The 23,073-nt window shown below is 41.4% G+C and overlaps 1 long non-coding RNA gene across 1 annotated transcript in view; it reads left to right on the forward strand.

Annotated features, from left to right (window-relative positions):
• Window positions 1-1,244: 1,244 nt before the first annotated feature.
• LOC130683907 (uncharacterized) overlaps window positions 1,245-23,073 on the forward strand; it is a 101,827-nt gene continuing 79,998 nt past the window's right edge. The window contains exons 1-2 of the long non-coding RNA XR_008998018.1: window positions 1,245-1,415; window positions 9,604-9,703. This is a non-coding gene — a long non-coding RNA (uncharacterized LOC130683907). The remainder of the gene's footprint in view (window positions 1,416-9,603; window positions 9,704-23,073) is intronic.

Below are 23,073 nucleotides of genomic sequence, written 5' to 3' on the forward strand. Positions count from 1 at the left end.
CACAAAGATACCCATCCATGCACTATTTCTCCCCACCGAAACAAGCTTCCAAGGGCTTGTCTACCAAGCATCCTATTTCTTTTCTGGCTCTCTTAACTCAATGTTGGGTACACGCTGGTGCACAGTAGGCTCTTAGTTAAGTACTTCATTGAATTAATTCAAATTATCTGGTTTGGGAAGAAGTTATTTGTCTAGTGAGCCTTGCTTCCCAGCATATCAACACTTCTTCAAACCTCTGTCAGATCAGACTCAATAGGATATCTTAAATACATGCTATTAAAATACCTAAATAGAAGTCCCATCTGTTTGAATAGACTGAGCCTGATGAATCAGCCAGAGAGGTGGGAGGCTGATCCAGCCAGACGAACTGATCTTGTGGGGAACAGGCAGCTCTCTCTCCCTTTGCCACCCAGAATGTACAGATTTATAAAGAGAAAAGTGGATCAACCAGTCAGCAAAACATGAACACTGAAGCAAGCCCAGGGCAGTGTCTGCGGGCTAATTAACAGAGGTCTGGCTGGAGCCCCTTGTCCCAGCTGTGAAGCAGGCTGTAATGCGAATCAGAGCAGGACAGAGGAGCCCAGGAACTTGCCTCTTTCATAATTCCTGCACCTCTGGAACCTAGATTTTGTTTTCATACAAATATAAAAAGCATTTTATAAGACAGATTTATTTGGGCACCTGTCACTGGTGAAGTCATTAAGGACTTAAAGACCTAAGATAAAATACAAAATACAATGATGGAAAAGTGTTGGGGAAGTTGCATCCTTTTTTAGTTACCCAGGAAGGATTTTGCATAAACATCCATCCCTGAGGAGATGTCATCAAACCCACATTTCCAAATGGTCTTGGCTGCCAGAGTCCTAATCATAGTTTGCTTCCCAACTACCACAATCTCCCTTTCCCACCTCCCCTTAAATATCTTGGGTGTGGACTGCACTCTTCAATGCTACCTTTAAAGAAGGAAAAAGATTTGGGGTTCATTCTTCATCACACCAAAATACATGTTTAAAAAAATGTTCTTTCCTAAGCTCTGCTCCTCTTGGTAACACTTAGCACACAAGGCCTTGTATACAATAGGTGCTCAATAAATAATATTTTCAATTAAGCTGAATCATTCCTCATTTCTCATAGCTGAGAAAAAAACTGATATGCTTTCTTATTATCACCACTGATCTCATTTCTGTTCTGCTCTGCTGTCAACTTGTCCTTCCATATTTCTATCCTTAACCCAGCCCCCTGTACACACAGGTAAACAGTCCCACTCTATCCCATTCAGGTCTTTCTACTGTTTCTTTAGGGTTTTGTTTAGCATATTTTCTTTTTTCAGTGAGAGAAGAAGTGAGAAGAATAATGTGTAAGAGTCAAAAGATCTGGATTCTGGTCCCAGCTGTGTCATTTACTTTGGATCTGAGGTAAGTGATTATGTGTCAGATTCCTCATCTCTGCAATAATAATAGTACCAATAATAATAAAAATAGATTCTTGACTTACCTCCAAGGTTGGTGCAAGTGTCAGATATGCTAACATATCTGAAAGTCCTTTAAGAACTGAAATGACTGTTCTTATAAGAACCTAACCCCTCCTCCCAAGTTCATGTACCCAGTACTGCATATGTATTACCAATAAAGTCTTCCATAGTGTGTTTCCCTGGGAAATGAGACCCTTCTCACTTCCCTTTCCCAGGAGAGGCTAATTGGCTGGCTTCCTGGGGCCTTAATGGGACCCTTTTACTCTGATGAATTCACTTGGGTCCAGGGTCAGGCCCTCAGCTTTGCAACATCAGAAACTTGATCTCGGAAGGGCCACCGAGTGATCAGACTCAGGGATGCTGACTCATACTAACACACAAGAGACTGATATATAACCAGAATGCCAGTTTATTAATTTGCAGTGGGAAACATTTGGCCTGATCTGCCCCTTTTCTCCCTGTAGGCCAGTTTCAAGGGAAGAGAGATCATCAGAAGGTTGCTCAGTGAGCATGGAACTTTGACATGCAGAGTTAGATGATCCAAATGTTTGATAACATCAGGCTTTGCTCATCTGGCTCTCCTAGCTCCTCACCAGCAATCTACCCTCCAGATGGTCTAAATGTTTCTGGCACCCTTGCAGGGGACCCAATTCCAGGCTTCTGCTTGCATGGGCCTAAGTGTGCAAAGTGGGCCCTTTTTCCCACATTCCCTTTGCTGACCAAGCCTATTATGACCTATACCTTGCTCTTTATATGGGTTAATCCTTTTCAGACCTGTGCAGTGGACCTGTGGTTCTCAAAGCAGTCTGCTGGTCAGGGTGGTGCTGGTTGCCACAAATGCACCTGGAGGATTTATGAAGAAATAAAGACTTTTTTGGCTCTACTAGAAATTCTAATTGATTGGGTCTGTGGAAGGGTTTAGAGTCTGAATGTTTACAGGGATCCCAAGTGTCTCTGATCATTAGCTGGTTTGGGGAACCACTGATATAGAAGTCTTATTTGGCTAAGAATGTATACTGTTGCTTTAAGATGACTTTGCTTATTTTTATCTGACCCATTATGGATTGATGATATAGATTAACTCACAGAACAAAACGTTATTCCTAGTTCTCAAGGGCCAATCACTGTTGCATCCTTGAGCCAACCTACCTCCCTTCCTTCCTGCCTGCCATAAATATTTATAATGCATAATAAGGAAGCTTACTAAGAGAAGGTTGTGGCAATCAACACTTCAAAAGCCAAAAGCAAAAGCTCTTTTTAGGTGATCATAGACTGTGAGGATCAGGATATACGATTCTGGTGCATAGACAGCTCTAGGCCAGTCAATAAAACCAAGGCCTAACATTGAACAATCTAGAGACAATCCCCTGTGGTAAGTAACCCTGGGTCTTGGCATACTTTCTGAGCTGCTGTCCTCTAGGAAACAACCTTATGGTCACAAGTGGCCTTCAGGGAGACTCCAGGTACCATGTCCCCATCCCATGCATGGCAAAGAAAATAGATCACTGTCTTTTCTCTCAAACATGGTTGCTATCTCACTAGCACCTGGCAGTGACTTGCTTCCCACACAACACCCAATTCAGGGGAATCCAGCAAGAATCATCTAAGGAGGTGCCAGTGTACGATGGGCATCTCAATACACCAGGCATTGTGCCCCACACTTGTGCCCTATGCACCACAAAAACCACTGGCAAGGGTTAATTTCCATACTTTCCAGATAAATAAATTGAGGCTCAATGGGGTTAAATAACTTGCTAAAGGTCATGCAAGCAAATTGGTAAAATTGGGAGTTGAATCCAAACCCACTCAGTTCCAAATTCTGTGTTCTTTCCATGATTTCATGCTGCTTAGTAAGTGGGGGGTTTTAAAGTAGGAGTTTTGAGCATAAGATTCATTGTGCTATACATGTGTACTTATAGATAATATTTAAAATTTCTATATACGGAATGATTGACACACAAATATGTAAGGGAATCCATGTAAAGGAATACACACACACACACACACACACACATATACTAGCATCTACGTCACACTTGGTTATATAACTAATTCTGATAACTTTCTGGAAAAAAAAGAGGCTATAATTGGGGACAGGATTGGGAGTAAGGGAGTCAGGATACCTGGTTTACAAACCTGTCTCTGCCATTCACTCACAGTGTGCCCTGGGAAACTGTCCTTCCTGAGCCTTGATTTCTTCATCTGAACAAAGACAGGTCAGATTAGATTTCTAACCTACTAACCTGGTGACAACCGTTACCATGTTTCTTAATTGTTTTAGATCAAAGCATAGCAGTTGAATACTAGAAAAAAGAAAGCTGAACATACATATTAAAAAAACATTTAAAAATTAACTAATACTTCTTGAGCACTTAATAGATGCCAGGGACTGTAGTAACTAGTTTACAAACTTCTGATTAATTCTTATCACATCAACTCTGTTTTTATTTATCCAACTCTGAGGAACACAGAGCAAAATAATTTCCCCAGGATCACACGGCTGGTAGGTAGAGAAGCCAGTACTGAAATCCAGGCTTGATCCTATGACCAGTTCCCGAGTGGCGTCCTACCTGTACTCTCTTGTTCCATGGCTCCTACTCATGACTGACAAGGACATCTGAGATGATCTGACCTTAGAATATGAGATAAAGGAGCTCATATCAGCCACTGTAAGGGAATTTCCTAAGGACTAATGTTATGATTATCTCCCTTTGGGAGGGAAGCTATAAAAGTCAGACTGAATATGCTCAGGCTCAGAGAGTATGTTTTCATTTCAATTCTATCAGAGACACTAGATTCCTAGACACCCTTTTCCCTGCCATAAAATTGTTTCTATTCATTAGTTTTATTAAATAAACTTTGTTTTCCTAACATTAAGGTCATAAAAGTTAGGCTCTGATTCCTCTGGCTGGATATAAGTAGGAGGAAATAAATCAATGAGAGAAAAACTCCTTTGCTGTCTGGTACTGACCCTGTGGAGGTGAAGGGAACAGGGAGGAAGGGACGGCTGCTGTCAGGAAGATGGACAATCGTCAAAAGGCTGATTTTGTACAGATGGGGGCTGCTGCACTGGACATCCATCCTGTTCAAATGATGCCTTGATACCAACCCATTGCCTCTGATCTTCCTGCCAGGGAAGGTGGGTGGCTAGGCTGAGCTTTGGTCTACAAGGAGCCTATCAGCCTCATCCATCCCCAAGGGGTAATACCTGGATCTGACTACAGGAGAGACCAATCCTGGGACCAAGAGAAGACGGAGGAAGCAGGAAGGTGCAGGTGGTGTCGCTCCTTCCTTCTGTTTTCTTCCTTGCTCACTGCCCACACTACAGAGGCCTCTCTTTGCGTGCCTCACATTACATGCCATGCAGGTGGGTTGGAAAGAATTGAAAAGGCTGTCTATAAATTACTCAAGTTAATTTGGAAGTCGTTGCGTCGTGTACCCAAGCCCACACTTTCAGTAATGTCAGAAGAGTTTGCTTTACTTTCGCAATGCTTCAATAGGTTATGGCATTTTTACTAAACCTGCAAAGTGACACAAAGCTGGGAAGTATAGCCAGAGAACTGAATCAGAATTCAAAATTGTCTGGAGTGTCTTGCCTAACTCAGTGAGAAGAAATGTATCAGAAAAAACTGCAGAATTCTATATTTAGGGGAAAAAGTAAAAAACCGGCTATTCAGGATAGAGGTGATTACCTGGATGGTGTTTCTTCATGTGAGAGAGCTGGGAACTTTAATTAACCACAGGTCAAATATTTGCCAACACCACAATGTGTCTGCTGAAAAAGAAAATCAACCTGATCTTTGCATGAAGGGTAATGATGTGGAGGTTACAGGTGGCCTCGGTTCTCCTGCAGTGGGCTGTGGTCAGACCACACTGAAGTACTGGGTTCCGTGGCAGGTACCACAATTCTTGGGGGATATTGACCAACTAGAGCAAGGCAAATAGGATACTGAAAGACAGAAAATCAAGACAGTTGACAGAAATGGCCACATTTAGCCTGGAGAAGAAAGTTAACCAAAGGAACACCATATCATTGTCTGCAAATATTTCAGTCTCTTTTGTGACAGGCACAATAAATTTGTTCCTCCCTGTCAAGATGTAGAGCTAGACCAGGGAGTAAAAGAAGGCAGATTTCAGGTCAGCCTAAAAGCTGTCCAACAGCTGAGCCATTTTCTTAGAGAGAGGGGACCCCCAGAGTCTAGAAGTGCTGTGGCCTAGGCTGCCTTGGTGGAGACGTTTACACAGGGCAGAGGTGAGGTGAGAAGTGAGTTATTTGTTTGATTTATATTCTCTAGACCAAAGGCGCCACCATTGTCTCTGTTCTTCCCTAGTTGGATTCATTTCCCTGATTTTACCTGATATTTCATATTTTTTCTTGGGCTTTGACTTGGGAGCCACTGACTTCAGCTGGAGGACCAGGCCTGAGGTTTCAAGGCCTGTGACTTTCTGAGCAGAGACCACCACTTCAGAAAACCTGAGCCGTTAAGGCATTCTTCCCATGGTGAAACTCAAGCTTTTATATTAATCCATTTGCTTAATAGCAGAAAGACTCATTTTGCTTTTGAACATATATTAGGCAATTATTGTTTCTGCTGCAAGAATATTTTTATTATTCCAAATATTGTACTTTTTACTTGAGTTTAATTTGGTAATTCCTAGAAACTTTTTCCCTGCTTTAAAAAGACCTTTGATACTATGGCAGTTTTAATAATAATTACATATATTACACAAAGGGAAAAGAAAGATGAACAGGAAGTTTCTGCTCTGAGGCTTGATTGTGCAGTTAAAATGATACCAGGGATTCTCCCTGGAAGATACATCCATTCATCCCTGAGATTGATCTCCAGGCCCCTAACACCCTGTGTCTTACAGCCATCCTATTAGGAAAGGCAGGTGGTCTTATTCTTAAGATCTTTGATACAGTAGTTTAGGAGAATTATAGCCCAACTTTTTTTTCAGGAGAACACAAGCCTGGCTTCAAAATCTCTTGGAATAAATAATAATAAATAACAAAAACAACAATACTTTCCTAGCACTTATCATATGCCAGAAAGTGTTTAAATATTTTATATAATATAATTCATTTAATCTTTATAACAGCCCTGTGATAGGTGCTATTATCTCATTTTATAGATGGAGAAAATATGGCATGGAGAAGTTACATAACTTGCTCAGGGTCACAGAGCTAGAATGATGGGAGGCTCTTAACCACCATACTAAACGTACTACCAAATCATGTACCCTCTCATTTTTAGAACCAGGCAATTCCTTTTGATCAATTCACAACTAAAGTTTCCAGTTTTAACATCTCATAATTTTTTTCTAAATTTGTACTTTTTCCATTATAAAAATAATCATGTAGTAGCTAAGAGTCCTGACTTTAATGTCAGATGACCTGGATTTAGATGCAGGCTACTCACTACTAAGCTACTTAATTTCTTTAGTTTCCTTATATGTAAACAAATCTTACACAGATTTGTAAAGAGGAGTAAGTGAGATCAAATATGTAATGTGCTTCGCAGAGTGCCTGGCCCAGAATCGGTGCTCAGGAAATGTTAGCATTCCTTAATATTTATTATAGTCAAAGAAAACATGGGAAAACTGAAAGTAGAAAGAAGAAAAAAACCCACCCATAATTCTACCACTGGAACTGATTTTGAGCTCTTTTCATTTTGTCTTTTATCTATGTGTAAGAGAAAATAGTTTTGTTATTGTTTACAATTCCGAGTAGGGGTCCTGGTAGCTAGAATGTTCTCTGTTTGCCAGGTCATAATGGGTGGTAGGAATAAAATTTGGAGATGGAAGTTAGGGTAGATGTGTGTGCAGAATTGTTCTGCATAATACAGGAAGGCAAATGAAATTTCCTAGAAGCAAAATGATTTAATCTTTGACTTAGATCTTCTAAACAATCCCTATCAAAGGCAGAAAAGGAAGCCCTTGAGGGCCCCAAGTTTTAGAACTGCCCCTGTCAGAATGGAGTACTTCTGTGATGTCTTTTATACCAGTTCTCCAGTTTGCTGAGGGTAATGATGGGCCTCTGAGAGCCCACTTTGAGACACTTGAGCAAAGAGCCATCTATCTAGCCCTCCACCTCCTCGAAGTCATTCTTCTCTGACCCATTCCTCCCAGGGGCAGCTGAGGAGGTCCCTTCTGTGTTTCCTTATCTCAGGCCAGGCTTTTAGAGAAGTGGGCGCACACATGAGCCAACTTAAATCACATTAGTCAATAGTCCTGTGAATGTTTTATTAGGGAATCTGGACCAGGATGATAGCTTCCCTGAGGGTTGGGTTAAGGATAGCCAGCAGAATCCAAGGAGAAAATAACTGACCAAAGTAACTTATAATCACAAGCTAATGTTGCTGAGTGATAGCCTAGGGAAGAATTGTACTTACCACTAAAATCCAGGTGCCAGTGTTACTATTTAATAATTTACTTTTTATTGCTTACTTCTATCTGCAAGTTGGATATTTTAGATTGGTTTGAAAGTTATCACTTATCCATTAATAAATTGGGAACCTGAAGATTGAAGATCTTGTGTGTTGCAGATCATAACTCTATGGAAAAGATTAAGGGGTAAAAATAATAACATGGAGTAAGGGCTGTCTTGCCAATGGGTTTCAGCCCCAGACAACTTCACTATGGATTCAATGAGACTGGAAAAATGACAGTGGAACATTCTTCGGATGAAAGGGTTTATACCTAACTTTATTCCCACAGTGGCAAGTCAATAACTACAGTCCTGTCCACTCAGAGCAAGTCTGCATGCAGAAAGCCGGTCTCTGCCTCTGGGCTCTCTGCCCATGCAGCTGTCTCAGTCTCTGTCTTCAGCACTGCCAGCACTCCAGCCTTTGCTCTCCTGCAGCCATGCAGCCAGAGCACTGGGCAGAGCTGTGTATATAGAGTCAGTAACAATGTATTACCCACACGTGTGTAGTGAGGAAGCTGACCAGGGCCATAGAACCTTCACTTTCTCTCCAAGGGTTTCTCTATGTCTATGGCTAACCTTTGGGAAAAAATATCATAGCACCTTTGAAGCTTCTTCATTAGCCACCTATGTAAAGATTTTCAGCTGGGTCAAATCACCCATGATTATCCCTTGTTGGAACTATGAGGGAACTAGTCCCTCAATTTGACAGAGATTGTTAGGAAGGGAAAAAATAAATCTAGATATTTTAGATAAAATTTGAGCACATCTTAGAAGATGTTTGTAGGGAAAATGGGAGTTCCTATGGCCAGGATCTTCAACTGACTCTAATCTACTTGATGTAATTGGCCTACTGCATAGGCTAATGCTTACACACCCATTTGACAATGAGACATTATTGTCGGTGTTACTATATAAAGGGCTCTGCCCAATGCTCTGCCTGAAGGCAGAGATGGAGATGGATTGCAGACCTTCCAGAGGCAGACATGATTCCAGCACTCAGCCTGCCACAGTGAGGATAAACCTTGGTATAAACCCTTTTACCACCAATGTTCTGTTCTTTGGTTTCGCCGAATCTGGAGTGAACTTGCCTGGAGGGCAATCCCCCTCAGGTGAAACAATGTTGTACAAAGAAATATTACATATAAATCTTCTTTTAAGCATTTAGTAGGAAGTTGTCCAGGATAACCCGTAGCAGATGCACAAACTAAGTTGAAGAGGGAATGGGAGTGAGGAGGGAGGTTTAGCAGGAACAGCAGCTTCCTAGGCAAAGCCAGGTCCTTTCAGGGAACATAACTAGAAATAAAACAAAGGTAAGGGGAAGAGAGCCCAGCCTAGGGAGTACAGAGAGTCCGGTCCAAAGAGTCCAAGGAGTGAGGCTCTGGCCTTGCCAAGGCACCAGAGCTGGAGGCAGAGGTTCATAGTGAGGACTGCAAAATCCTAATCAAAGATCCAGACTTAGAGGAACCGCCAGGGCATGCAAAGAAGGCATTCAAGGGGAAGCTCTCTCTGAAAGCACTTCAGGGTTGTTTGACTCCTGTATCAGTTAGTAATTTAACTTTAAGTAACAAAAAAATCAGATGAAAGTGTAGCTTAAACAAGATGGATATATACTTTTCTCTCTAATAATATGAAGCTGGGAAGTTGGTAGTCCAGAGCTGGGTGGCAGTACCACAGTGTCATTGATGTCCCGGCCTTATTCTTTCAGATGCCAACATCTTTAGTTTGCAGCTTCAAGTTTCTGTCTTCAAGAGTGCCTCCTGTCACAGTTGGTTTCTGGAGCTCCAGCCATCACATCTACCATACAGGTAAGAGGAAAGAGGAAGGGGAAAGAGCAAACGTACACTTACCAGCCAAAGCAGCCAGTCCCCTTTATACAGCATTCCTGCAGTATTCCAACTTAACTTCTGCTTGCATCTTTTTGCCAAATCTGTTCCTTTTGACCAGTTCTAATGGAAAGAGAGCCTGCAGAAATATAGTTTTTTTAAAACTTGGCACTGAATTGCTCTACATAAAATTGGAATTATCCTAAGGTAAAAGGGAATTCTGGATGTTAAGTAGGCAATTAGCAGTTCTGCCACAACTTCCTGCCCAAAAATAGAATGACAGAAAAATTATTTCCAACTCCCAATTATGTGTTGGGTAAGGCTGTAGGTCTAGTGGTGGTCTCTGGGTGTCTTTTCAGTGATTCCAAGGAAGAGCGAGACAGCATCTAGACAGGTTACTCCAACACTTTGTTTGAGCTAAGTCAGGTTATGGACGGAAAACGATGTTTAAAAGGGACGCCTAGGACAATGGCCTGGAGGAAGTATATCATAATGATAACAGTGGGGGGAGTGATGGGATCATGGCTTTTCTAGTTTTCTGTTATGCATTTGTTTTATTTTAAAGTTTCTTTTAAAAAAAATAGAGGATTTTTCTATTGAGTTCCTTTATCCTATTTTAAGACTGCTTGTGGAGGGAAGGCATTTGGGCCAGCCTACTTAAAGTGAGACATATGCCCAATGTGCAAAGTAGGCCAACAGGCCACAGAATGTGTTTAGGAAACAACCCAGGACATTTGAGATTGCCCTCAATCTCAGCCATGATAAACTGGCAAGGGCCCCCAGGAGGGAGCACTGGAGGAGGAGGAGCTGCCTCAGGGAAGTTACTGAAGGGACATAGTGCAGTAGGAGGCCTGTCAGGGGGCCTGGGGTCTAGGTCTTTCACCACTCCCGGCCTTGAACCAGTGGGGAAATGAATCTGTTTTGTCCTGGTTTTCGTACCTATCGATATGAGAGAAAAGGACAAGATTATCAGTAAAATTCTTTGCAAACCTAGTTTTACTTTCTATGATTGTTAAATCAAGAGAGAAGACTGAAATATTTTGTGAGGTAAGAGGGAATAGAAATAAGTAGCCAAATAGCTGAAGAGGTTTAGCTAAAAGTAAGAAGACTTGGAAGAGGAACATAAAGTCAAGGAAACCATCTGCACGATTGTAGCTGCGTGGTAGCTATGTGGAACCCCTCTGGAATGGGGGATTCACCCTGCCCTGTTGACAAATTGAACACACCAACTGCAATTCTAGCAGTAAGAGGGGATCTCCATGTGTGTCTGGTCGTAGCCACCCAATTAAAATTCCTGAAAAAAGGAAATACTTTTAGAATCACCTAAGTCAATGAAACAGACTAATTCCCTTGGAAAGATTTTTAACGCAATTATTTTTAAATAGCACTAATCCCACAATTCTCTTAACCTTGTCATAGCTGTCCCTAATATCTGTTCCTCCAAACTCCTAGTCCCCTGCTCTTTAAATCTTCACAAGTCTTTCCCTCTTTAAATTTAAGAACATCTAGTAATCAGTTTACCTTGCTTTCTGAATGCTTTGTAATTGTAAAAGTATGTATGTACTTTTAATTGGAAAATTAAGGGAGTGCATTTGTGTGTGTGTGTGTGTGTGTGTGTGTGTGTGTGCCTGCACACATGCAAGAGATTGTTGTGGTTCTTCTAAACTATTTTCCTGGAAAAATAGTTTATAATCTAATATTCTGCTCTAATGAGATTGTTTTTCAAATGCAAATATGGCCCTGAATTCTACAAAAGGAATGGAACTTCTTTCCCTGCACTATCACACTAATTACAATTATTTAGTTATAATAGCTCTTCCTCGAGCAAAGCTGTGCTCATTCTTCCTGCCACGAGCAATTTGAGGATGAAGAGGTAAAGTCTGTTTTTCTGGGTTGGTGGGGAAGTCAATGAGCAGAGTACTAAGGAGGAGGCAGTCAAACAATGCAGAGTTAGCCCCAGTGCATTGGAAATGCAGGCTCTCACTTTCACTGTGGCCTCAAGACACCCCACTCCATGGTCTCCCTAAGCCTTCAGGATTGTTTTGATAAATTTGGGGATTTTTCTGCTCCAAGTCTCTGCTTTCCTTTTCAGCACATGGCACTGATGTCTTTCCATGAAACTGTTCTTTCAAAATCTCTCTTCACTGTGACTTAGAGACTACCCTTCCCATCCTTGTTCTGTCATCTCACCCCCCAGATCCAGAGAGAGAGAGTCTAAGGTTAATTTCCATAATTCAACCCCTCCGAAGGCCTTGGAGACCTCCCCTCCAGGTAAGCCGGAAGGAGCTGGGCTATTCAGCTCTCATCAAGGCCAGACCAATCACATTATTGGAAACTAAAGAAAACCCAAGGCAGGAAATTCTGAAGGGCAGTGTGGTCTCCACTGAGGTTTCTTAAGGAGGTGGAGAAGGGATATGTGAAACTTCCTTGAAACGTCTTTTACATTTCTCTCCTTTCCAAATCCTTCTTCCTTCTGACCTGCATCCCTTCCCTCTGCTTCCCACTCCATGGCCTTTCCTCTGGGAGTCCAGTTCCTCTTCTGCAGCCATTAGGCTTCCACCAACTTTTCCAGTGACCCCCTCCCCTCCTCACCACAGGGCACAACTAAGGCTCAATAACTAGCTGCCGAAGAAAGTTTTCTTTCTCTTTAGAGCTCAGGGGCCTAGGTGATGCTCATCATTCAACATTACAAAATGGGGGCAAGGATCATACTCTGTAGAATCGTTGTGAGAATTAAATTGAGATAATGTTCTTAGAATAGTGACTGGTACAAGGTAAATGCTCAATGAATTTCAGTTCCTATTATTATTAGTTATTTTTTTTCTGGCCTGTCACATTTATTTTTCCTTTTCTAGCAGTATTGATTTCCCATTTGCTCCTGTTCTCCATCCTAAGCAACCTACACTGACCATTTCCAACTATTCCTTTATTTAAAAAATTTTTTTAAATACTAAGCTTCTTGGAAAGATAAGCTGTTCTACTACATTCTCATTTTCTAAGTGCCTATTAACCTCCTAAAGTCCTTAATTTCTAGGAGTTCAGCAGAGATGACAATAACAGGACAAGAGCACATTGCAATAGATACCAGAGCCTTACAGAAAGCCCTGTAAGTGCCAGAAGGACGATGGGATGGTGGGTATATCAGGCGAGGTGGAGTGGGCTGGGAAAACTTGAACAGAGTTTGGGAAGAGAGGAAAATAATTTTTGGCAGATAGTGGAGTTGGGCATTCATAAGGGCATGAACTGTGGTTTGGAGCAAAAATGTGTAAGTTGTATTCAGGGAATAGTAACGTTGTAATAATGAAGCAGAATGTCTAAAACAGAGCAATGAAATGTGAGGTTACTGAACAGTATAGTTTATGATAACTGAAGACCAGATTGTAGGTAATAGGTAGGGGGCTTAAAGCAAATGCAAGTGTCTAGATCTGATGCAGGAAACAAGAATAAGGTTCTATAATCAGACTTATAATTATTAATAATGATGATTACTGGTCTTCTTTTTGGAGGACTTGCTATGTATGAGGTATTGTGTGAGAACCTCCTAAATGGTCTCCCTGCATTTCTTCTTGTTCTGCTAGTTCTTTCCTCAGCATAGCAGCCACAATTATTTTATTTTTAAAATTGAAGTGTAGCTGATATACAACTGGTTTCAGGCATACAACATAGTGATTCAACAGTTGCCTACATTATTAAATGCTTACCACAATAAATGCAGTTACCAACTGTGAACATATAAAGATATTACAATATTGACTATATTCCCTAGGCTGTGCTTTCATCCTGTGACTAATTTATGTTATAATTGGAATTTTGTGCATCTTTATCCCCTTCACCTATTTCAGCCACCCCCCCAACTCCTCTCTCCAATGGCAACTACCACTCTCTTCTCTGAGTCTGTTTTTGTTTTGTTCATTTGTTTTGTTTTTTAGATTCCACATTAAGAGAAATCATTTGGTATTTGTCTTTCTCTGCCTGACTTATTTCATTTAGCATAATACCCTCTAGGTTCATCCTTGTTGCAAATGGCAAGACTTCTTTTTTTTTTACGTCCATTTATATAGGTATGACATCTATTCATATGTTGATAGACTCAGGTTGCTTCCATATTTTGGCTATTGTAAATAATTCAGCAATAAACATGGGGTGCACATATCTTTTCAAATCAGGGATTTTATTTTCTTTGGGTAAATTCCCAGAAGTGGATTACTGAGTTGTATGGTATTTCTGTTTTTAGTTTTTTTTAGAAACCTCTGTACTGCTTTCCATAATGGCTACACCAATTTACATTACCACCAATGGTGTAGGAGGGTTCCCTTTCCTCTACATCCTCACCAACACATATTATTTCTTGTCTTTTGGATGGTGGCCATTCTAACTGGTGTGAGATGATACCTCATTGTGATTTGGATTTGCATTTCCCTGATGATTAGTGATGTTGAGCATATTTTTATGTGCCTATTGGCCATCTGCATGTCTTCTTTTGAAAAATGTCTATTTAGGTCCTCTGCCCATTTTTTAACTCCTACAGGAAAATATAGGTTGTAAACTCTTGAACATCAGCATTAGTAAATTTTTCTGCATACATTTCCCCAGGCAAAAGAAGTAAGCAAAAATAAACAAGTGGGACTACATCAAACTTAAAAGTTCTGCACAGCAAAGGAAACCATCAACAAACATAAAGGCAGCCTACTCTGTGGAAGCATATATTTGCAAATGATCTATCCAATAAGGGGCTAATATCCCAGTCGTATAAAGAACTCACATATTTTGACACTGAAAAAACAAACAAGTCACAGTTATTTTTTAAAAAATGCAAATCTGACCTTGTTACTGACTCCTCCCCTATCCTGAAAATCCTTCTCCAACTTCTCTTTGCTCTTATGATAAAGACCTAATCCTTAACATGGCCTAGTAGGTCCTGCCAGATCTGGCTTCATCCTTTTCAGCTTTTAAGTCTTGTTCTTTTCTGGTCCCTTAACACAGCCCTGCCATCTCCTGACTCAGTGCTTCACAGATGCTCCTTCTTATTCTGGACGATTCCTGCAGGCATCTCTTGGTCTGGTTAACACTGCCTTGGCCTTCACATCTCCATTTAACATTTTGTCAAGGAAGCCTATGTCAGCTTCTACACTTAACTTCTCATAGTTTCCTGCAGAGCGTGGATGGTCATAGAGGTATACCAAGTACATCTCCCTTCCAGAATTTGCTTCTCAGCTACAAAGAGTGCAGTTGGCTGAATCTCTTCTTTTAAAAGTGCCTTTTCTAGCAAAGGCCATATTCTTCCAGGGCAGCTTCAAACTAATGACTGGACACAGTGGATAGTCCTGGTGCCTGGTCATTTCTGATGTGGGATTCCTCTAATGGGCAATCTCTGTTCCTAAGTTCCTCTTGAACTGGCCGAGCCTTTGACAGATATGCATTACAGTCTGACGCTCTTCCTGCTCAATTTTGCTTCCTTTGTCCTAATGTTTCTCAGGCATTAACCCCAATAAATCTCTATGCTTCTAATTCTGTCTTCACATCTATTCCCTGGAGGACCTGAATGACACATAGCACTTATCACTAAGCTTATATATTTATTTGGGTAATATCTAATTAATGTTTGCACCACACTGAAAAATTCATGAGGGTTGGGCCATTTCTACAGTCGAAATTATATCCTTAGTTATCTTCTAAAATACATAAAAGCCCTCAAAAACTATCCGTGGCATTATCTCATTAATCCACCGAGAGAGTTCTTATCATTTTGCCATTTTGAAGTTGAGGAAACTGAATGACAGAAATTAACTTGCCCAAATTTGAATCCAGATGTGTCTGATATCAAAGATCTTCTGAACCTGTAATTGCCTTCCTGACCAGGCAAAAAAGAGGATCAAAATGACTCTTCAGAAAGGACCCTTGGGTTTTTACCTTGCTGGGTCCTTGTGTCCACCAGATGTTGTGAGTTTGACTTGAAAGGGGATCTTACCTAATTAATTTTTGTATTTCTAATAGGGCCTGGCACATAAAAGTGTAGTAAACTGGATAGGCAATGGAGGGCAGGGATGATGTTTAAAGAAGATGGCTTCTGCTGCCTTCATAGACACCAGTAAGGAGTGCAAGCCCACTCGACAGATCCTCAGGAGGACTGTGGAACACAGCTTTCTTCGGTCACAACTCTCCTCCTACAGAAGACAATAGTGTCTTCTGTAGAGTTTCCACTTGTGCTTAACAAAAAGCAGGGCATCGAGAGCCAATCAATTTTCCTCTTGCCTTCAGAGTTGCAATGCACTTAATGCAGCTAAGAATGAATTATCATTGCAATAGGGCCTAGAAAGAACCTTAGAGAATGATCTAGCCTATTCATTTTGTAGGGGGAAGAAATTAAAACTGGACAGGGAAAGCAGCTTGCCCAAGTAGCCAAGGTAGACCTGGAACCAGATCACATGTTTCTCCCTGCCTGGCTTCCAGCCTGCAGAAGGAACAGGCTCTTCATATGCCTCCTAGCAGTAAGGCTAAACTGCTTCAGAGCGTCATCCCCCCTTCTGATGGGATGCAGTCCAGGGGTTGAAGAAAGGGTCATGGGGATTAATGGGAGGTAATAGAATAGCAGTACTGGGCAAGAATCAGTATTTCTTGGGTAAACCTGACTTCTTTTTATTTATTTATTTATTTGTTTGTTTGTTTGTTTGTTCGTTCACCTATTTATTTATTTATTTATTTTATTAAGGTATGATTGATATACACTCTTATGAAGGTTTCACATGAAAAACAATGTGGTTACTACATTTACCCATATTATCAAGTCCCCACCCATACCCCAATGCAGTCACTGTCCATCAGTGCAGCAAGTTGCCAGAGATCCACTGTGTCCCTTCTCTGTGATGCACTGTTCTCCCCATGATCCCCCACTGGGTAAGCCTGATTTCTGAAAATAAGATACACTCACTGGAAAGGGAAGTGTAAGTGCTTGACTACAGAGTTACAAAATCTCACTGGGATCATGTTGTTGGAAAGTCTGACCAAATCTGAGTTCTCCTGCACTATTTTCTCAAATATTTAATAGTTCTAGCCTAAAGCAATCACTGCTTTCTTCCAAGGAGCTTTAGCCACTGCTCTGACATTGACAATCTCTGAATTTTTGTGCCTTTCCAGGGTTATCTTCATGTTATAAATTAAAAAAAAGAGGCAAAAACAGGTCCTCCTAAAGGTCACACCACCTCAATATTAGAACCAGTCTCTCTCTGTTTACAAGTGTCAAAGGGATTCTCAGACTAGGAAAGACAGACCAGGTAGTCCTGGGAGAGAACCAGGTGCCTTGCAGCCTGCCAAAAGCCAGTACCACAACTCTCTTAGTGCCCATCATTTTCCTGGTTGGCAAGGAGGCCCCACTGGCTTTGGAGAGGGTCAGGGCACAGGGCCAGTCAAGATTAAAAGCCACAGAGAAAAAAATGAAGAAAAAAAATCCTGGGCAAATGCATCAAAACAGTGCTGAGAGCAAAATTCTGGCTATGTCCCAAGGATTGGCAAGAAAGTGAAATAGCCCTATTCAAGGTCGGAGCAGTGAGGACATTCTCAAGTTGGAAACTGAAACCAATTCTTTCCTTTCAGCCTGGCAGTGGCATCTGGTGGGTGCCTAGGAAGCCTGAGCACTAGATACAGCCCTGGCAGCAGCCCTGGTAAAAGGCAAACAGGCCCCTGACACAGGGCTGGAGCCAGGGATGAACCCATTCTTTGACCCCTGTCATGGGGCTCTTGCTAGTAAAGACAGAGCCACTGCATGGCCTATAAAGGGCATCATAGGAGCATCTGATCTTGTGGTTCCCATTTTCACCATGAGCAGTTTTTCCATAAGTTTGTTTTTAAAATATAGGAATCCCATGTCCTTGTAGCTAAGGCCATGTTTTGATAGAGTAGGGGTAAGAAGAGATGCTTCCTCTACTATGAGGCTGAAAATTCAGGTCAGGGAAGCTGCTACACTTCTGACCAGAGTCAGTTCTTGCCAAGACAGTTCCAAGGGCTTTGGATTGATGGATAAGAGGAAGGGAGGTGGGGAATATAGGAGAATAAAGCCCCCTTCTCTCTCTATTGCTCCTGCTTCTCTGCTTGGTGGAGGGCACAAAGGTGGGTGTAATTTTGGGATGGAAAAGAGGCATCCAGAGAGGCAAAATATCACAGAGTGAGAGATGCTAGAGATAGAAGAAAACTGTATTTTTCAGTGTGAAAAACACATTTTCACACACATATAGTTTATGTAGATTCCTAAATGAGTCAATAGACTGAGAAAAGAAAGGGAGAGAAAATACAATGGCCAGAACAATATAGAATGAAGGAAGATCTGACAGCCTCTGAAATGGAGAAGAAAGAGAAAAGACATGGTGGAAGCTAACAGTCAGTCTGCCCTTTTCACATTTCAACTCAACCAATATTTATTGAGCTCCTTCCTACTTGGTGTCAGGTATTATGTGGGGCACTGGGTCTTCATAAGCTAACAAAATGAAAATATACCACTAAGGAGTTCACATTCTAGGGGAGGAGATAGATTTGTTCACAGACAGTCTCCAAATAAGGCATGATATGACAGATTCAATTGAGATACAAGCTGAATGCTACGGAAGACAGAGGAGGCTGCAACTAATTCCAGCTAGCAGATCATGGAAACCCTCATGGAGGAGGTCACATTTGATCTAGAATTTGAAGGATGGCTTTCTGTTTTCCTATGCTCTGTGTACTGGTGTTTTGCTTCTTTGAACAGGTAAATTTATTAGCGTAAGAAAATTAATTAAATCTCTCCGTTTTGCATTAAAACAACAGCAGCAACAAAATGTGTGATGACTCCTTAGGGATATTATCATTATCTAACAGAGCTAAGGTCCACATTCACCTGCTCCAAGAGTCATACAAAGGGTCTTACATCAATAAGAGAACACAGACTCTAGAGAGAACCCAACAAACAATAAGAAACAAGAACTTCTCCAAGGCAAATGCCAACACATTATTTAAGAAAAACAATATTGTCCCTTCCTCAATAATATGCAGCTATTGCGTCCATTGATCACAGCTCAGTTCATATTTATAATCCACTGTTATATTTATATGTGAATTGTTTTCAGAATATAGCAAGTATTAAAGTCAGAGGTTGGACCACCTCACTCAGGTGTGTTAACCAGAAGTCAGTGAACTTTTTTCTGTAAAGGCCCCAAAAGCACATATTTTCAGGTTTGCAGGCCACCTAGTCTCTGTTGCAACTAAGCAATGCTGCTGTTATAGCATGAAAAGCAACCATAGGCAATATGTAAATGATGAATGTGGCTATGTTCTCCTAAAACTTTATTTACACAATGAGCTGGATTTGATCCTAGGGTGCCAGATGGTTGATCCCTGCTTTCAACCATCAGTCTAACATGACTTTCAACTCTGCTGCCCTCCCTCTTCTGTGACAAGAAGGGTAATGAGGTATCATTAAGAGCATAACACTCCTTTCCAACCTCCATTCATATTTCCTAATCAATAATTTCCTTTTTACATTTAACATCAAAATAATCTATCCCTACTTTCTAACTGAAATTTCCACCTATGTTTTCTAACTCTAGCCAGGTATATCTTAATAGCTACATGGATTAATCTTCTCATCCTTAGCAACCACTGTGGCTAAGCTGCGCTGGAACAGAATTTCCAGAACTCATCCTAAAGTAGGGCATAGATTGCTAGTTGTTAATCTCAATATTTATTCTTCTCTTTCCTTAGTAGTATAAACCCCAATATTTATCTAGGCATCTAGCCACTCAGAATATAGACATTTCCCAGTGTTCTTGTAGCTGAGTATGACCAGGTGATGAAATTATAGCTAATGTGAAATAAACAGAAATGTTGTGCAGCACCTTCTAGGGAAGCATTTTAAAAGGCAGCTGGTGAGTGTCTTCTTCTTGCCTCTTCTGTATCCCTTTCTCCATTATGCTACCTGGAAAGGAGGTGATGACTGAACTCTAGCTATCCTCTTGGGCCCTAATGACAAGGACTTTGTCATCACAATGTCAGAACAGTGAGCTGGAAGGAGCATTAACACCTGAGGATTGTGGGTTTTTATACTAACCTGGGCTACCTTACTTTTACCAGATAGAGAAATGAACTACCTTGTCTAAGTCACTGTTAATTCTAATGAATACGTTCAGGTGCTTTTAAATTGCAAATAAGGAAAATTTTTTGAAACAAAGATGAGATGAGCTTCATTGTATCCTTAAAATGACTATTTAAAAAAGACACTGGTCATTTTAAGATTTAAATTGTTGAATATTTATGATTACTTAACGTAGCAGAGGAGAGCACAGGTGTCTATTTGAATACATTGGAAGTTTGCACAAAAGCTTGTAAACTTTCATTGCTTCATTTTTTTCTTTTTTAATTCAGGTATCATTGATATACAATCTTATGTTGGTTTCAATTATACAACACAGTGGTTCAACAGTTACCCATATTATTAAATCCTCACCCCTTCTAGTGTAGTCACTATCAATGTTGTAAGATGTTACAGAATCATTAACTGTATTCTCTGTGCTATACCATCCCCCATGACCAACTTATATTGTGATTGCAAATTATTGTGCCCCTTTAGCCCCTTCCTCCTACCCACTACCCAAAACCCTCCCCCTTGGTAACCTTATTGCTTCTTATGAATTCAAATAATAGAGGAACTGAGAAACATTTACTAGTACATTAAGTAATCCTAGGATCTGGAGCCTGCGCTGTTCTCTCAGCAATTGTTAAAACAACAAGGCAAAGGTTATGTTCTATAAGCAGGTTAAATCGATACCATCAGGGTGCTTGAACAGAGCAGTACCTCTCAGAAGAGCCACGGACGTACACCTTCTACAGTTCACCATTGCCTACCTGCACTGTGGGCTTGCAATCTGCAGCAATGCCTGTTCCCTCGCCTGCAAGCTTGCTAGCTAAGGCCAGCTTCGTGTGGCTGGTAGGAGGTATGACAGGAGCAGGGAATCCCACAGGTGTCAGCTGACGGCTCCTGATTCTCTGGAGAGGAGCTTGTCCTCGGTCACCAGTCACACTGCCTGAGTTCTTACCCTACTGTCCCAAGCGGACAGGCCCCGCCGAGCTGGCCAGTTGGGCCTGGTGCTCCAGCACCAGGCAGTATAATGTGTCTTTTCTTTCTCTGCACGTGGTGTGGGTGCTCCCCGCTGGAGGACAGAGGCAGAAGTGTTACACACTGGCCCTGTTCTTATCTATCTGCCACTAGCTAGGAAGCCCGGAAACAAGGATTGCCTTTCCTGTTGCGTTTTACTTAAGGGAAGGAAAAATAATGAACCACTCTTCTTTACTTTCATTCCTCAGAAAAGCTCCAAGGCAGGGGTCATAAAGTTCCTGAAAAATCTGCTTTTCAGGGACCCAAGGTGTTCCAGCCCACAGCTTATCTTTCCAGCTTTAGCTTTTCAAACCCTGCACTGCTACCTTCTACTAGGGTGGAGCGGTGCTCCCCTCCTCACCCTGCTGACAGGCCAGAGCCGCGCCCAACTCCCTTTGGGCCTGTGCCTTGACCCTCCATCCCTGGTAGCAACTTCGGTTTAGTTAAGTTCTTTTGGTTACAAGGAACAGAGACGAACGGAGGAAGAGGGGCGGATACACTTGGACTATAACAGCCTGGAAACCTCGTAGGAGCCGAAGCAGTTCCGGAGACTGGCTACTTTCTCAGTTCTCGCAGAGATATTTGGCTTCTGTGAATACTCTTGTCTCTGAGACTTACTTTTTGCTCTCCCGATTGGCCGTCTCTTCATTTACTTACCAAACATTTATTGATCACTTACCATGTGCTGGGTACTGCTCTAGGCACCAAGAATGCAGCAGTGAACAAAACACAAAATCATGGAGCTCCAACTTGAATGGGAAGAGACAGGCAATAAACGGATGAGGAATGTGTAACGTCAAGTAGCAATACATGCTGTGGAGACAAATAAATCAGGGTAAAAAGACTTCGAGTAGCAGGGTGCTGTTTTTGAATGGTCAGAGAAAGCCTCTCTGAGGGGGTAACGTGGGAGGGCAGACCTGAGTAAGTTGAGAGGGGGAGCCAGGAGGGAAGGTTGTTTCTGAAGAGGAAACAGCAAGTGCAAAAGCCCTCCAGTGAGACTATGTTTATGTTAGGGAATCAACACAGAAATCAGCTGTGGCTGGAGTGCTGAGAATGGGAAAATTCATAGATGGCTAAAGGTCAGAGAGGTGTCCAGTGGCCAGATTATGGAGGGCCCTTGTAGGGCATGGCAAAAACAGTCATGGTATGATTCACAATTTAGAAGTGTGATTCTGTCTGTTGTGTGGAGCCTAGAATGTAGAAGTAAGAGTGAAAGCAGAGGGGCCTGTCAGGACGCTAGTATGGTTATCCCGAAGAGGGGTGAGGACAGCATGGACCAGCCTTCAACTGCTGAGGAGGTGGGACGTGGATGGACTGGGATACATTTGAAGAGTTTGCTTGCAGTGGGTATGGAATCTGAGGGGAGAAAAAGGAAATCAAAGTTTTACAATTCTTTTGGTCTGAGAAACTGCATAGTGTCATTTCCTGTGGAGGGAAACATTTGGGGAAGAGTAATTATAAGTAGAGGATATTAAGATTTTGATATGGTAAAATTTATCGATGAGTTTATTTTAATCTCTGAAAGTATCTCTTAATTCTCAATAGCATTTCTTTTTAAATTCATTTTATTTAAACTAAAGAAACACAACCCACCCACTTTTCTCACCTCTACCCTTTACCTCTGGCAACTACCAACCTGTTCTCTCTGTCTATGAGCTTGGGGGTATGTGTGTGTATTTTTTTAGATTTCACATATAAGAGAGATCATATGATGTTTGTCTAACTTATTCACTTAGCATAATGCCCTCAAGGTCCATCCACGTTATTGCAAATGGCAAGATTTCACTCTTTTTTTTTTTGTGGCTGAATAACATATATATATATACATATACACACACACACCACAATTTCTTTATCCATTCATTCACTGATGGACACTTCAGGTGTTTCCATGTCTTGGAAATCGTAAATAATGCTGCAGTGAACATGGGGGTGGAATTCCAGAGGTGGACTTGCTGGATTATATGGTAGTTTTATTTTTAACTTTTCTAGGAACCTGATTGCCAAAGTGGCTGCAGCAATTTACACTACTGAGATTCCCACCAATAGTGCACAAAGGTTTCTTTTTCTCCATATCCTTACCAGCACTTGGTATTTCTGATTTTTTGGATAATACCTGTTCTAATGGCTGTGAGCAGATATCTCAGGTGGTTTTGATTTGCATTTTCCTGATGACTAATGATATACAGCATCTTTTCATGTGTCTGTTGGCCATCTGTATGTGTTCTCTGGAAAA

Source organism: Manis pentadactyla, chromosome 1, assembly GCF_030020395.1.
Source record: "Manis pentadactyla isolate mManPen7 chromosome 1, mManPen7.hap1, whole genome shotgun sequence".
In the NCBI taxonomy this organism is placed as follows: Eukaryota; Metazoa; Chordata; class Mammalia; order Pholidota; family Manidae; genus Manis; species Manis pentadactyla.